Here is a 16,215-nt window from a genome sequence, read left to right as displayed (position 1 = left end):
ATTAACTGGGCACATATTACTGTTACCTTTAAAAGGAATCTAATTGGTTGGATGATCTTTTCTAATGTTGATGAAATGATTCTGAATGAATAATCATAGTTCTAATATAATACACCAGTTTTAGGGTGATCATATCTGAGCCCAGGGGGTCAGTTGTGTTGATTAAATGTAGTAAATTAACAAACAATTTGTAGCAAATTAGATTCACAGCATTGTTTCAGTCTCTCAAACACATAACTGCAGTCTATTTTACTTTTCATGCTTTTACATTAAAGTTTTTGAATTTATACAAACCCTTCTTTTATATTACACAATAAAGACACGATCCCAGGTACCCAGCTCTGTGGAGGATAGATTAGCAGTGTCTCACTCAAATTTATTGGCAGCCATCCTGTTCAAGCCATGTTCAGAGTGATATGAATCCAAATCAGTGATCATCAATGAATGTGGGTGAAACAGAGGATACCTCAGCTTTATAACTTTTGATGACTCTGACTAGTCCACTCCTATCTGTTTCTTTTTGCGCTCTTGCCTTTTTGCTGTCTTCATCTAGCCCCCTGTCTCTGTTCACCCTCTCTATCCTCTTTTCTCAATCTTCATGCTGTCATCCAATAAAGAAGCATTTTTACATAACTAAATTCGCTAGGAATTGGCTGCTGGCCATAGACACATAAGATCTTTCTGACTTGCACTCTGAGGCTCTGCAATCAGTAAACAAACAATGAAGCCCAATTCGGCCAAACTAGAAAACTTTATTGAACTAATAAAATAAAACACACCAGCTCACTGGCTGGCAACTTGTAATATGGTAGCAGATTTATAGCTTATAAGCTAAAGTTATCTAAAAAGCTCTACTGCATTACCAAATGTTTTGACGCTATTTAGAGAACAAATATACATAATCAGCTCTTTCTGTAACCAAATGCAGGGTCATTGCTGTGACCCCCCAGAACCACTTGCACTTCTGCTTGTTGATGTTTCGGGTAAAGTGTACTTTGAATAATCTCTTCATTTTCTTTTAACAGGAATAACCTTGTCGTGTTTATTACTAAGAAGCCACAGCGTGTGAGAGCTATGTAACATCATGACATCAAGAACAAAGAACATTTTACCTTGTTTTCGTTGTAACTTAAGCTGACAAAATAGACCATTAGAAGATGATTTCAGAAAATACTAGTAAAATACGTTATTATTGTTACTATAGTGTTTTTGAGAGGCTCTATAATGAAATTAAGGGATGCTTGAGCACCCATTAAAAAAAGGTCTAAATTCGCCAATGCACTAAACCAGGGGTGTCCAGTATAAGGTGCAGAGGCTAGAGTCAGTCCGTCACAGACTCCAATCTGGACCATAAACTTTTGATTTTTGACTGTGTTCATAAAGTCTACATCTTTATGCAGATGAAGACCACCCCCATGGCCATTCATAATACAGCAAAATAATTAAGTAATAGATCAACAATTACATGATATTTTTTCCCTATGTAAATGTATAATGTTGTATTTTTTTTAACAATGGGTCCACATTTTTTAAGCCTGTGTTCTGTGAATGAACAATGAACAATGCTTTATGATTACAGGAAAATCTGGGCAATTAGCTACCAGCAGCTATGGAAAATTAGACACATGCAGTAAATTTTCTTTCGTTTTTCCTTGTAAGTGAGTTTGTCGTGCGCTTTTTAATCCAAGTGCCAAATTACCCACAGAGCTCCCAGCAGCAGCAGCAGCTCCCCCTCCCTGCCCGCGCTCAGTGGTTTGCTCCAGTCGACACGCTGCTGCTGTTTGTCGCAGCTCCAGCGGCTGCTCTGCCACTCAGAGCTTCAGCCCGTTTACCGAGCGCACTCCGGACGTCGTCCCCGAACGCTGTCAGCTCTTCTCACCTTCTCACCGTCAGCCTCTTTCAGCGTTTTTACCTCCTACGTTGGAAGGTCAGTTCTTCCCCTCCTCGTGTCTTCATTTTTTCTTTCTTTCAGGTTTGATATCCCTTCTTTTTCTTTTTTTTGTCTTCTTTTTTGTCCCCCTCATCCCCTTGTTTTTTAGCTGTTGGATTTCTCTGTTATCCTGCAAGTCTTTGCCGGAGCTCTTTACTCTCTGCTTTGTGTTGTTGTTGGAGGGAAAACCAGTCTTATACCCTTTCTTGTCTTTATTTTCAGTTTCTTTTTTTTTTGTTACGTTTTGTTCACTTTTTTTTAAATGAAATCTGCTGTTTTTTTAATCTCTTACAGAATTTATTTGGATTTTCATGAGTTTGGCTCTTCAGTTTGCCCACCCCATCGTAATCACACAACATTTTTTTTTTAATTCTTGTAAAGTCCAAAATGGATTTTTATGTATCTTATATTTGAATGCTGCGGGTGCAGCATGGCAGATGTGGGGATGCTGGTGCTGCTGATGATGGGCAGGTGTTTCATGGACCGATCAAATTCCACCGAACTGCTCGTGTCTCTGACGGGACTGCTTTTGCCCGAAGAGTGATCTCAGTTCTGTGAATACGTGTTTGCAGCTGCACAAAGACAGAGACACAAACAGACACTAAAGTCTGTTTTACTGTCGGTCTTCGTGAAGCAGACCTGGAGCTGACAGGCTGGGTTTGTTACTCTGTCATGTCCTGTTCAGCGTTTCTGGTGTGTAATATCAGCAGACTGGCTGTTTGTTCCTGTTTTTGCAGATATGAGCTTCAGTGCATGCTGAGAGCTTTTTTGCTCTTGTAAACCGTCACTTGGCTCCTTTAAGAGCTGTTTTGACATGCACACTTCATTCTCAGATCTATTAATTTGATAGCAAGTCTTGTATCTAGTTTAGTTTAATATTGGTAATATATTTCAAACTTACAACAACCAGTGTAGACTTTTGGAAGCTGTCTAACCTGAATACACCAACCTGCTGTTGTGTGTACTGGATTTTAAAATCAAACTTCTTTTTCTGAGCCAAAATGAAGTCAGTGAGAGTTTAAAACAAAGAAAAACATAAACATTTGCTAATATAAGAAGTAAGCCAAGGTGTAAATTTATATAAACAGTTTGGTGAGACATCCATCTCCTCAGCATACACAGAAAACTTTGTATCAAGCGCTTCGTAAGTGATTAAGATTTTTTTCTATTTCCCATTATTATAGGCAGCATTTTTTTATTCGTCTATGCTCTTGACAGTTCAGTTACTTATCAGATCAGTGAAGATTCAGGCTGCTGCAGCTGTGCGTGATTCTGCAAATGTGTTTCGTCATATTGCCAGAGAGCACTTGTAATAAATTTATGATTCTGGGTTAGTTTGTGTTTCTCAGTCTGTCTGTTCTTGATGAGAAATTGGATATATTTGGAATTATAATCATTACATTTCAATTACTGACAGATTCTCAAAAACAATTTAATAATTTGGTAGCCACAATATTTAACATTTACTCTCACGTATCTGATACTCCAAAAGCTCCACTGATTAATACATTTGTGTATTTAAGTCTTGCAGGTGCTTTCAAGAACTGTTTGCTTAAGAGTGGTTGTGGCTCAGGAGGTAGAGCGGGTCCTCTAGTTTGTATGTCAAAGTATCCTGGGGCAAGTTACTGAATCCCAAGTGGCTCCTGATGCATCCTTCAAAATGTGTTCGTGAATGTTAGGCAAAGCGCTTAGCATGGAAAATACCCATATGGAAAAGATATATATAAATCTTATAAAGTTTTTATCTGTCTTGTATGAAACTTGTATGAAAAGCATACAAGAGTGAAAACACATATAAGATCCCTTGAAAAATTATATAATGAAACTTGTATGTTTTCTATACTTACTAAAAAATATATGAAAGTAATGAGAAAGTGGCCACTTTCATGAGTAAATCATATATGTTTTTACTATTTCTTTTCCATATGGGTATGCTTATATCAATGCACAGGTATGAGAACTGTGCTTGTAGTGATGACTGATGGACTATGCTGAGAATATTGTTGAAACCAGACAAAATTCTCTCTCTTTATACATTTCTGAGGTTTGCCTCTTTGCAGAGAAATCAATCAGTTTGCAGTTTGACACAAACACAAAACTCTGTATTGTCTGGAGGAGAGAGACTCGTTTCTTGGTAGAGAGCTACTGCTCACCTGTTTTATAGAATTAATTCCCTGCGGGGGAAAAGTATGGGTAAGGCTTGACATCTTGTTCGTCAGGATGTAATTATTAGAGCCAATGCGTGTCAGCTTTCTTGCACATATAAAACGTTTCAAATTATTAATAAGTTTAAAAAAGTTCATTTACTTTTCAAAGTCAGTGAGGCAAATGCTGTGACTTAATGTTGTTTCGCCTGCTCGGATGATTATGATAACTATCACATACTACATCATTCTAGTATGTGAGTGAGGTTAACCAGGACTCGGTACCCTCTCACTGCCATAGACGACATCATTTTCTGTTCATCCTAGAAGCAAGGAAATAAACTCCCCGGTGTGTCTCACTCACCAGCAGCAGTGGCTGTTTCGATTTTGTTTATGTGTCACACTATGTATGATATATGGGTAGAATAGTGCTACCTTAACCCCAGCACACATATCTAATAGCAGTATAAGTGGTCACAAAATTATATCTTTGTTTAGTCCTGGTTCACTTGTCAGTGTTTAGTGCTTAGGCATGAGTCCTGGCAGGTGGTGTTTTCAGGTGAAAAGCTTTTATATGCAAAATGGAACTAAGGAACATATCCTGCTGAATAACAAAGCACGTTAGGTGTTAATTGCAAGGCTTTGAAGGCATTTTTGAGCCTTACTGTGCATTCAGATTAAGAAAGGCATTGTATTTAAAAATGCTTTATTGATGGGTGCATGACTGAAGCGCAAGAGAGCGGATGAATTGCAATTCAAATTCGCAGGTTTTAAGGGTTCTCTAATACCCAAACAGTGTTTAATAGTTTATAATGATATGAGGTATATTTTATAAAAAGCTTGCACGTATTTGATAGGCCGGTGGTGCCCATGTCACTGCACTGTACAAATGTACAGTGTATGTATTTATTGTTTACTCTATTTAATTTGTAAAATATGTGTACACACACACACGTAGAAAAATATTTAGTATACACATCCAGAAATGCATATACTATTATATATTGTACATATATTTATTAGTTTCAGATGTAGCCATTCTTGTATTTTGCTTGTTTACATTATTGTATTTTGCACAACTCTGTTGCTTGTGAAGCTCGCACACAAGAATTTCACTCACATGTGCTGTACCAATGTACCTGCACATGTGATGTGACAATAAAAGTGATTTGATTTGATGTAGAACTGTTTTTCTTTTTTAAACTGTTCAGTTCTCTCTGTTTCCTCAGACATCTCTGTGCAGACCTCTGCACTTATTTGCTGAAAGGTTTTTTAGTCCGTGAATAGCCTTTAGCATTTAAAAAAAAAATCTCACCCCACAGAGTTGCATGCAAACCTTCAGATCAGTTAAAAGCAAAAAAAAACCCAAAACAGGTGAGATGAAAGGTTCTGACAGCGACAATATTGCTCTTGAAATTAGCTCAGTGAACGCAGACTCACAGCTTAGTGACATAATAAAACCTGTCACAGTGAGAGCTACAGCACTGTGAAAATTAGATGCTCTTTCTCTTTTACACAGTGTTCTTGTTCAGCATTCAGACAGCTGTATTGATAGAAAAAGAGAAAAATGAAAACATGGATGAATAAATAATGATTCTGAATTATTAGAATGGTTTTGTTAATTATTCAGTACCTCTGAGCTGATGATAAATAGATGTTACTGCATTTTGGCTCCATATGTAGAAACTCATTAGTGTTTGTGGATGGTAGCATAATTAGTGATTTTTTCCTTTCTGGGGTTTAGCTATGTATATATATATATTTACACAGTGGAATGATCCAGTATTGTTAAGCATGTATACACCAAGTTAGAGAGAAATCATTTTTATGTCACATTTTTTTGTTAAATATTGTTCCATATTTGTAGCTTCTTTTTTTTTTTTTTAGAAATGTTGTGGCAAGGATCCAAGTCATATCAAAAGATCATGAATTAGCCAAATGAATTTCATTTGTATTTCTGGTAATCAATAGTAACCGAGGTTTATTTAAAAACATTTCATTTAAAACTGTGTATTAGAAATGTTACATGTAATAATAATAATGGATTGCATTTATATAGCGCTTTTCGGGACCCCTCAAAGCGCTTTACAATACCACTATTCATTCACTCTCACATTCACACACTGGTGGAGGCAAGCTACAGTTGTAGCCACAGCTCCTGGGGCAGACTGACAGAGGCGAGGCTGCCATATCGCGCCATCGGCCCCTCTGGCCAACACCAGTAGGTGGTAGGTGAAGTGTCTTGCCCAAGGACACAACGACCAAGACTGTCCGAGCCAGGGCTCGAACCGGCAACCTTCCGATTACAAGACGAACACCCAACTCTTGAGCCACGATTGCCCACATGTACATAAACCATGTTCTACATTGATATTTTTGCTCAACTTATCAGCACCAGTGGAAAAAAATCTATTAGTCTTAATTACAATTTGGCTTTTTTTTTTTTTTTTTTTATTCCTCTGTTTAATTACTATTGGTCAAGCTAGCATTGTCACACTAGAGGTATATCATTTCAGTAAGGCAATAGAGTATGTTAATGCTGAAGCTGTCATGGTTTTGTTCACATTGACTGTGGATAAATAACAAAGTTTGCATGTTATGCCAGTTAATATAGTGGAATACTGTGGGGACGGCACTGGGTCAGGGATCAGCTCTGAACACCTTGCCGTTTGCTGTGGTGTTGAACAGGTTGATAGATGAGGTCAGGCAGGAGTCTCTGTGGACTATGATGATGGCAATTGTATGTAGTGAGAGTAGGGAGCAGGTTCCTGGAGAGCTGGAGGCATGCTCAGGAGAGAGATGCAGTTCAGTAACAGCAAGGCTGAATACTTGTGTGGAAATGAGAGAGAGGGTAGCAGTAGAGGTAGTGAGGGTGGTTGAGTTTAAATAGCTGGGGTCAACTATCAGAAGAAACATACACTGAATGAGTTAGGTGAAGAAGAGAGTGCAGGGAGGGTGGAGTGGGCGGAGACAACTCTCATGTGTGATTTGTTACAGAAGGATAGCAGCAACTTCAATGGCTGGATTCAAAATGAATGAAAAAGCATTCAATGTGAAAAGAAATACTTTCAAAATACAAGAAATTCTGGCTCTTTACAAGCAAAATATAAAGAAATGAGGGGTGGCTCAAGATGTTTGCACAGACATTCATACAGTACTGTTAAATATCTGTTGCAAGGTGTGGTTTGTGGCTCAGGAGGGGTGGAGGAGTGGGTTCAGGGTGTGGTGTCAGGGGAGGCTGACACACACCTGAGCTCCATCAGCTGATCGTGTCTCCCTTATAAAGGATGTGATGGGACCTGAGGTGGGGTGTTTTGTGTGTGGGTGGCAGCTGGAAAGCTGCACCCGATTGATGAAAAAACCCTAAACAATAAAACGTGTAGTAACTTGCAAGCTGTGTGTGCAGGTCCTCATTCATGTCACAGTATCCTTTGGTCCATAACTAGGATGCTGGATGTGCAGTTCCCAAGTAAGAGGGAAAGAGAAGACTGCAGAGGAGGTTAATTGATATAGGGAAGGAGGACAGGCAGACACTTGGTGTAAGAGAAGAGGATGCTAGGGATAAGATGAGATGGAAGAAGATGATCTGCCTTAAGGGGACAACTGAAATGAGAAAAAGACAGTTCTCAAGCCTACACATGCATTTTTTAAGCACAAATTAATAGTACAGGATAGAAAGTTTTGCCTAGGATTGGATAAGCAGAAGAAAATGGGTGGAAGGATACAAAAGGAGCCAGTCTCAAGTGTCAAGTGTCACTCTACTGGAGAAAGTACAGTTTTCACACTTAGATTGCATTAGATTTATTTTCCGGTTCCCGGAGCTGCCTTTTGGTTGCTCAAAGGCACTTGGATTTCCATTTGGATTTACTGAAAGTTCACATATTATAGCAATGGCTATGATGTCAAATCAGTCATATTTGTTTCAAGAAATGATTTGTTGTTGCTTTGTGGCTTTAAATTATTGAAATGACTATAAAAGAAAGACGTACAGAAGGGTGAATGTTCACCATTTTGTCTCTAGTTCTCTGTGGCAGTAAAGCTGTGGGGTAAGTTCAGTTTTTTGGTCGAGCAGGCTACTTTTTTCTAGTGCAGGTGTCACTCCAGATGTTTCTCTCAGAACTGGATCCTATGACATAAATGTGAAACGTAAAACCTGCTCTCCTTTGTTTCTTGTTACCTTCCTGTCCTCTTTGGTAATGATGGTAATTTCCACGTAGAGATGGCAGCACATACACCAAGGTGCAGATATGTTTAAATCTAGAATCAAGGCAAGACTGAATCAAAAGGACACCAGTTTTGTTGATTGGAGTGTACACAAAACAGAATAATTTTTTGACACCTACACATTTTTCTTAATTGACCTTTTTAATGTGTTCTCAAAAACTCTTTTTGCTCTTAAAACAATGAAGCTTTTTGTTTTGTTGTTGCAGTAATTCAGTGGATTCTGGTTTTTCCGAGAGCCATTATAGCTGCTTGCAGCTGTTTGATGACACATGAGAGAATACAAGGACTGAAGCCATCAACGTCTGCGATTGTAAAGACTGTCAGTGCTTCCCTCAAGCCTCAGCAGCTTATATTAATGCATGAAAGGGCTGGGAGTCAGAATGAGAGATGCCATTTGGATGAAAAAATGTTTCAAGAAGTGCAATATTAAAAACAGAGTTTAAAGTGGCAGCTAAAATTGGCAGGTGGACGATGTATGAATACAAAAAAAAAAAGTGAAGCTGGCATTAAGGAAAAAACAAGTCAAAGGAGAGAAAAATCAAATAATGCGCAGGAGAGTGGAAACGATATGTGACAAAGTGGAACATGTGGTTAGATTGAAAATATGTAATTTGTCAAGTTAATGAGTTCTAAAAGTGAGGAAAACGTAGATGTTTTTTTGCGAGTGCCTTGATATGCTGGATGGTTTAGGGACAATTTAGATTCATTAGCTTGCTCATAGACACTTTTACAAGTAATTAGCGGATGACTAGCACTATTCCCCAAACCAAAAACACCCAAAATGAAGTTCTGCTAAGATCTGTTTAGTGGGAGGAAGAGAAGTAAGTTGCAAGATTGTCATCCAGGAGGCCATAGTTCAGGTCTCATTTTGGAGTTTTCACCTTTTTCCTCTTTCTCCTTCACTTATTGATTACATTTAGAAACTAAAAAAAAATGTGGTGATGTTCAGTAAAACTTCAGTTTTGTTCTTTCACAATAGTAACACTCCATGTAGAACAATTATGCTTCCTGGGTGTGTTTATAGATGATATCAAGGAGTGTTTTACAGGCGTTCACATGCATGGGGTAAAAGTTAAAGATCTGCCACATTAGTGCAATAAATATCACCAAAATATCAGAGTACAGTTTTTCTATCTGACAGAATGGCAGCATGTGACACCCTAGAAATGACATCATCTGCTAACAACAAACTTCCAGTGATTTTCAACTCGTTTCCCAAAAACATCACCTAAAAAAAAAAAGAGCGCTTTTCCTAGACTTGTGCTTCGGGGAAAACTTCTTCAATGTTTACTGGATAACTAGAGCAAAAAGTGAGCAGAAAGCGGGGGGAGCACGAGATGAAATACGCATGCAAACAAGCCATATTAATGTTGTTCTCTGTTGCATGACCTTGACTTCAATTAGGCTTCTTTATTAAATACGTTGGCACATATTTTAACTATGCATGTGATATGATTTATCCTTTTGTTCTATGGGAGATGTTAACTCTCTTTTATAGATTGCACACAGCTGAAACACATTCAACATTAAACACATACACTGACCCACTGAAGCTTACTTAGACACATCACATGCAAACAGACACCCACTCACACAGGTCTATCCTTTTCTCCCCTGGAGACACTCACACCTGCATGCAGACCGGATGCACTCTAGCACACTTAGCCAGCGGGCAGATAATGGTAGTGTGGCACGCAAACCTTTCTTTCTCACTGTGATAAGTAAACTTGGGTAATACGATGCATTCTGTGATATTCTACTGAGAAATGTTTTTATGTCCATTAAATGAGCTAGAATATTCAGCCTGTGGGCTTTTGACCTGATTCATTAATAGCTGTCAAGCTTTATTTTGGCAAATAGATTGTCTAAATATTTATATAAATTTCCACTTTTGCTTTTTGAGTTAATTGTTAAAAATGAGATTATAATGTTGCTGTAGTGTAGTGGTAGTGGCAGCCATCCACTGTGGCAAAGCAGTAAAGAAGCAGTAAGAATGGGATTATACTTGCACAGTTTGCATGTCACACGCTCAGATTGTGTTAGATTTCCTAGAATTTAGGTCACTTATTTTTGGTATAGTTTAAAAAACAGTTTGTAGAAACATAATCCAGTTAATTCATATGTCTAACACAGCTATCAATCATGATAATACTCCTGTGAAAGGGGGCTGTTCTGAAAACTCTGATGCGCTTCGCTGCAAGTTTGTTGTCAGCTACTCAGAAAAAAAAAATGTTGTGCCCGAAACGACCGTGTTCACAAATTCCTGTTTTATAATGCGGTTGTTTTTTCTTTGTTTGTTTGTGTCTCTTGTGTTTGATTTTCTGACAATGGAGCTCATGAATATGCCTGTATGGTACACTGACTGGTGATGTTCTTGGCTGGCTGGTTGTTTACTGAATAGTCAACTGAGAGACTGCTTTCTCTCCTCTGTTTGCCGTCTTTGTAATCATCTTCCTTTTCTCTCGACTCTCTGGCTTTGCCAAAACTTTCAGCTTTAATGCCAGTGATGCTCTGTAGCTTTGCTCTATGTACAGATACTGTGTGTGTGTGTGTGTGTGTGTGTGTGTGTGTGTGTGTGTGTGTGTGTGCGTGCGGTCAGGAGTCAAGAGGAGTCCTAACATTTAAGAACTCAGCCACCTTCGTGACTCAGCAGAAACAGATGGAGAGCTTTCTTCCTCCTCCTTCTCCTCCTCTCCATCATCTGCTTATTTCCTCTTTTATCTCTCATCCCCTTTCAGTGTCTCTTCTCACTCTGTGTACTCTTCTCCATCTGTACTGTCTCATTTGTCACATATTTCACCAGTTTTCTTTAAGTCGAACACTTCTGATAAGTGCAAATCCTAAATTTTGATGTTCTGACTCTATGAATTCTCCTCATCCAGTGGGAATGGTCTTGGTAGTTTTTAGTTTGCATGTGAGTGTAAGGGCTGAATGACACATTGACTGCGAACAGGCCATTGTTCCACCAACAGAACTGCTTAGTGAAAAGCAAGATTTATATGAAAGTGATGTAAATGTCAATGGCCTCATAGTTCTATAGCCACTGCATTGTACAGTTTTCCTTTATAATGGAGAGTTAAACCAGCAAACGTGTCTACTAAAGCTATAGCTAAGTAAGTAGATGAGGTAATTTACTATAACACATAATACACAAAGTAGAATAAAAATACATATTATTTTACAATAGGGCACGCAAGACTTAAGTACAGCATTTAGACTAAATCAACTGAGTGGTTGATGAGACAGAGACTGAAATGTTAGCATGGCTGCCAAGTAGCCTGTTAACAACAACAATAACAAAATCTAACTTTAGCATTATAACATCTTGATCGTTTATAACATTTACTGCTGTAAACATTTTAGCTGTGGAACATAGTACGCGATGACTATGCGAGTTGTCTCATTTTGTTTTCCTTCACTGAACATAAAGTACAATAATTATAGTAGCAGACACTCATTGTCAGCTGATTTAGGTTTGCCTGAACTCACATTTATTTCCTTATTGAGCTTTTAATTAATAAACTACCATATAACTTTTTTTTTTAAATTAACCATTAAATATTTACTTGCCACAAAAGCACAAAAATGGAAATACATTGCGCTTTTTTTCTATATCAGGAAAGATATACACATACAACATTTACTCTCTGACTCTTATGTGATGCTGGATGTAGAGAGGAATGACTAGGACAAACGCTGTGTAGTTTAACTTGTAAAGTGAAATGGAAAACAAGCTTGAACTAGAGCTGTCCAGTGAAGCAGATGATGGGAAAAGGAAAACAAAGAAGAGTGACAAGAGTAAAGGAGGGACAAAAAAGAAAATGATTACATTCAAAAAAGAGAGAGAAGATGTGGGAAATGGAAGGAAAGACGAGACAAAGGCAGAGCAAAGGAGAGTAGGAGAGATCAAAAGAGATACTAAGAAGAGAAAAAAAAACAAAAAATGTAGTGGAAGGTAGATAAAAACTTGATAAAAGGCATAGAAAAGGAGGAGGAAAGAGTAAGCCTAATACTGAGTATGAGAACGCTCTGTGTACTTTCTGTGTATGTACGTCTAATGACTGATAAAGTGAGGCTGGTGTTGAATTATAGATGCATTTGAGATCAAATTTTTATGAAAATGTTACTAAGCCATTCAAAGATTAGCCAAACAACCTAAAACATGACCTGAAAGATAAGAGGGGTGAGGCAAGATAAAAAGGAGAGGTGGAAGAAATAATTGATAGTGGTAAAATAAAGAGATCGAGACGTATGGAGGCGATAACAGAAATGCTTTAGCTGAGAAGAAAAACAGATGAACAAAACAAAAAATCCAAACACTTCTTTACTTTACTCTGGGTTGCACAAGTTTGCAGCTTTCTGCAGTCTGATGATTCTTAATGAGAACCTGGCATTAGGAGTATATCTCGCAGACACAGTTGCATTTCAATAGCATGAGAAAGAAAGATGGGCGAGCCAAGAAAGACTTGGAAGTGTTGTTAACGAGTCTGTTAAAAAGCATGTGTCAGAAGAAACACTGATTGGTTCAGGCTCATTTCCCAGTAGCTGTGGAACTGCAGCGGAGGACACAAATGCTCAGCTTCATTTCTTTCTGTGTTTTGACCTTATACAGTTAAACTGATAAGCAGCTAATTATTATGACCCTTGTCCAACACCCTGACTCCCAGCGCAGGCAGAATCCTTGAATAAATGGGGAATTTTGTGTGTATTTACGTGTGTATAGTCTAATTACACTCCCCAGGCATTATAGGTTATTTGCATTAATAACATCACTGTTGCTAATTTCCATTTAACAGACTCATTATCTGTTTAGCATGGTCTCTTTTATTGTTTCAAACTAATTTGCTGAAAACACTGCTGTTCCAAACAAAGCACTAACAATGAACACGGTGACAGTGAAATATACAGTATGTTATATTTCAACAAAAATATGTGAAGTAATAAAATATGCGGTCTCACCAAAACAAGATCATCTAATGTGCTTCCCCGTGTCTTCCTTTTCCAGTTTGCCGGCTGGTGTTAAAATAAAAATTACATTTAGCAATGGAACATGGATTTATACAAAATATAATATAGTTACCATCTAGCCTCAGGAAACAGTTTGAGCATGCTAGGAGGAAAAAACCTGTGCTTTCCGTTGATGTTTTACTCTATTACTCAGACACATACAATTTTAACGTTAATTTTCTTCTAATTTATAGAGTGCAGAGAGCAGAGCAGAATGCTCTATGCTTCTGCTGCTACTTAATGTGCTGTGTACATTAAGTTGTGGCGGACATCCAATCAAACATTCATTTGCATGGAGCAAGTACAGTGTGAACTGAAGAGGATCAAGTGGAGAAGCCTTGGGGGAAGCTGGAGGACATGGGAGCTGTTGGAGGAGATATGGTTATTGATGCTGATAACCTAATAAAATATTCCAGCGCACAAGCCTTTTCACAAGTTCATGAAAACACTTTTTCCAGTTGTTTCCACCAGTGGGGCTCTTCCACTCATAGTGCTCCACCAATGGAAAATTTCCACCTACAGTGAGGATATTCTACCAGTGAAACTCTACCGGTAGCAGGAATTTCCAAAACCAGTGCAAATGCAGGATCCCAAATTAAATCAGCCAATTCCAGCCAATGTCAATCTAAATCAGTTTAACATACAGCAGCATCACATGCATCTGCAAAGGCAAATTAGTAAAATCCAAGACAGGGTATTTGGTGGCTTTTAAATCCAAACAGCTTCTATTTGTTTGTTTAATATTGTGGGTGTCCTGGTAGTGACTATTCATGGCGTAATTCATGTTAATTGTGTTTATATTTTTGTTATGCTAACCTATCCTGCAAATGTCTTTTTATCTACCAGTGTAAAATAATGTTATTCCACTCACAGGATCCTCTAATCTGTGGGCTCAACCATGTTAGCTGGGAGTCTGGTTGAAAATGCCTCAGACCAGTTTATCCTGTGAACACATGAACCTGATTAATGGTGATTTAAGGGAGATCTGGCTCATTATATCGCCACTCTCAATTTCCCCAATTCCATTTAGTTTATTTCTTTCATTTCTCCACCTCTGGACTGTATGTTATAAAATAATCTAAAGAATATTTTGTTGGTTTGAGGACATTTCATTATAGTAAGGTTTGTCCCAGTGTTTGGTTCTAGTGAACAGTTTCTGTAGGGTAGTCTTTCTCTGTCTGTGATCATCATTACAAATGTCATGTGGATAGTTTGGTGTATTATAGACATCATTAGTACAGTTGTAGCCGCTAATTAAATAAAAACACACAAACTAGAAGAGAGACTCATTTAAATAATCCTAACTTGGTGATTTAAGTGATCAAACCACTTTTTAAATGTCATTTTTGTCATAGTTCAGAAAGGCAGCATCATGTTTTGTTTTTTTAATGAGTATTTCTAAGTTAGTACTTGTTACTTGTGAGGGTAAGAATATTGTGCAGAGAATTATACTATTGTTAGCCTGTGCACTAAGTGACACCAGCCACCAACAGGCTTCACACCCACACAGTTTGACTGACAGCTGCTCCCTGCAAAATGGGGAGAAGCAATACAGAGGAAAAATGGATTTCTAGATATTTCTTTGACCTTTAGTTCATGCTAACTAACTAAGAGATTGTTAATGATGATAATTATCAGCCAGCTTCATCATTTGTATTTTTTTTCAGTGGCTGTCTGCACTTCTTTGCTTGGCTGCTTTAGAGATGCATCTTGTTCCATAAAGTATTGCCCTGTCATTCCCAGCAGCTCAGCTGCTGCCAACTGCTTTGGCTCCCATTTCCTCCATCCATCATTCAGTCATCCATCCTAAAACCTCGTCCTCTCATCCAGCCACCAACCACAGTCTATAGAAACCAATAGAGTTTATGTGCGTCTATCAGGTTAGTCACACTGATGTGAGTGTCTGTGTATTATTTATCCATGTCTGCCTGAAACATTTAGTCCAACTGCAATAACACTAACGATATATCAGATTTTACTGTGTCACTTTATCCTGAAAAGAAAGACTGTTGGCACTATTACTGGTACAAACCCAGCTGGAGGTTTTCTGAATGTAACTTTTCTGTTGCAATTTAAAACAAATATAACACTAATATACTTGGGGAATGTCCCATTTGAACATGATAAAAGCTAAAGAAGTAATGTGTTAACATGCTTGGTTCATAATTCAGCAATGGCTAGAGGAACCACTCGTAATTTATTCTCCTGTGTGGGGAGATAATTGATTCCGATGAAATTGACTGCTGCACCACGTAGAGATAATTTGATCGAAAGTGCACTCTTTTATTTTGTGTGTTTGGTTAAATAATTCACAACATCAAACGTCATCTGCATCACTTAATCATTGTTAATGGAAAAAGAGATCATTTGTTTTGTGCATAAACTCTCATCAGCACATTCAGTATGTAACAGCAGTCGGGTGGCTGGCAATATTGTGCAAGTTCACAATTTGCAAGAATTTGCTCAAAGCTCATGCCGTAAAGATTAAAGTCAACTAGCTCACCATTGTCATTCATAATTCAGAGATCAGTACTGAGTTCACAGTCCCAAAATTGAGCTGGCTCACTTTAATGTTCGCATATTCCTTCTATATGACCTGCTCTGTGCCAGCACAGCCTTGAATGATTGAGATTACTACTGTGGAGTCATAGATTCATGTTTTTTTATCACTTAAACAATGATGTATTTTAATGAAGTAGGACAAATCAAAATGGACCTACAAGTGGTCTGTTGTCTTAACTTTTGCTAATGATTTTTTTGTATGTTACAAGACCCAGCAAACACAATTTGCATTACAATGTGAGTTTTTTTCATGTCAGAAGTCTTAAATTATGCATGTATGTTCATATGACCCCTAGCTAACATTTCTCAAGTGCTAATGGTATGAAAGCAGTTATCTATTCTCCTGTT

The 16,215-nt window shown here is 38.0% G+C and overlaps 1 protein-coding gene across 2 annotated transcripts in view; it reads left to right on the top strand.

The window, feature by feature from the left end:
• Window positions 1–1,782: 1,782 nt before the first annotated feature.
• The window catches only part of raly (RALY heterogeneous nuclear ribonucleoprotein), a 101,340-nt gene continuing 86,907 nt past the window's right edge, over window positions 1,783–16,215 (top strand). For both annotated transcript variants that reach the window (XM_042215568.1, XM_005950193.2), the window contains exon 1: window positions 1,783–1,927. The gene's annotated coding sequence lies outside the window, so the exon portion shown is untranslated. The remainder of the gene's footprint in view (window positions 1,928–16,215) is intronic.

This window comes from Haplochromis burtoni, unplaced genomic scaffold (genome assembly GCF_018398535.1).
Source record: "Haplochromis burtoni strain Fernald_Lab_line unplaced genomic scaffold, NCSU_Asbu1 Contig_762, whole genome shotgun sequence".
Lineage (NCBI taxonomy): Eukaryota > Metazoa > Chordata > Actinopteri > Cichliformes > Cichlidae > Haplochromis > Haplochromis burtoni.
The sequence above is the reverse complement of the archived record's forward strand: the minus strand, read 5'-3'. Positions and strand labels throughout refer to the sequence as shown.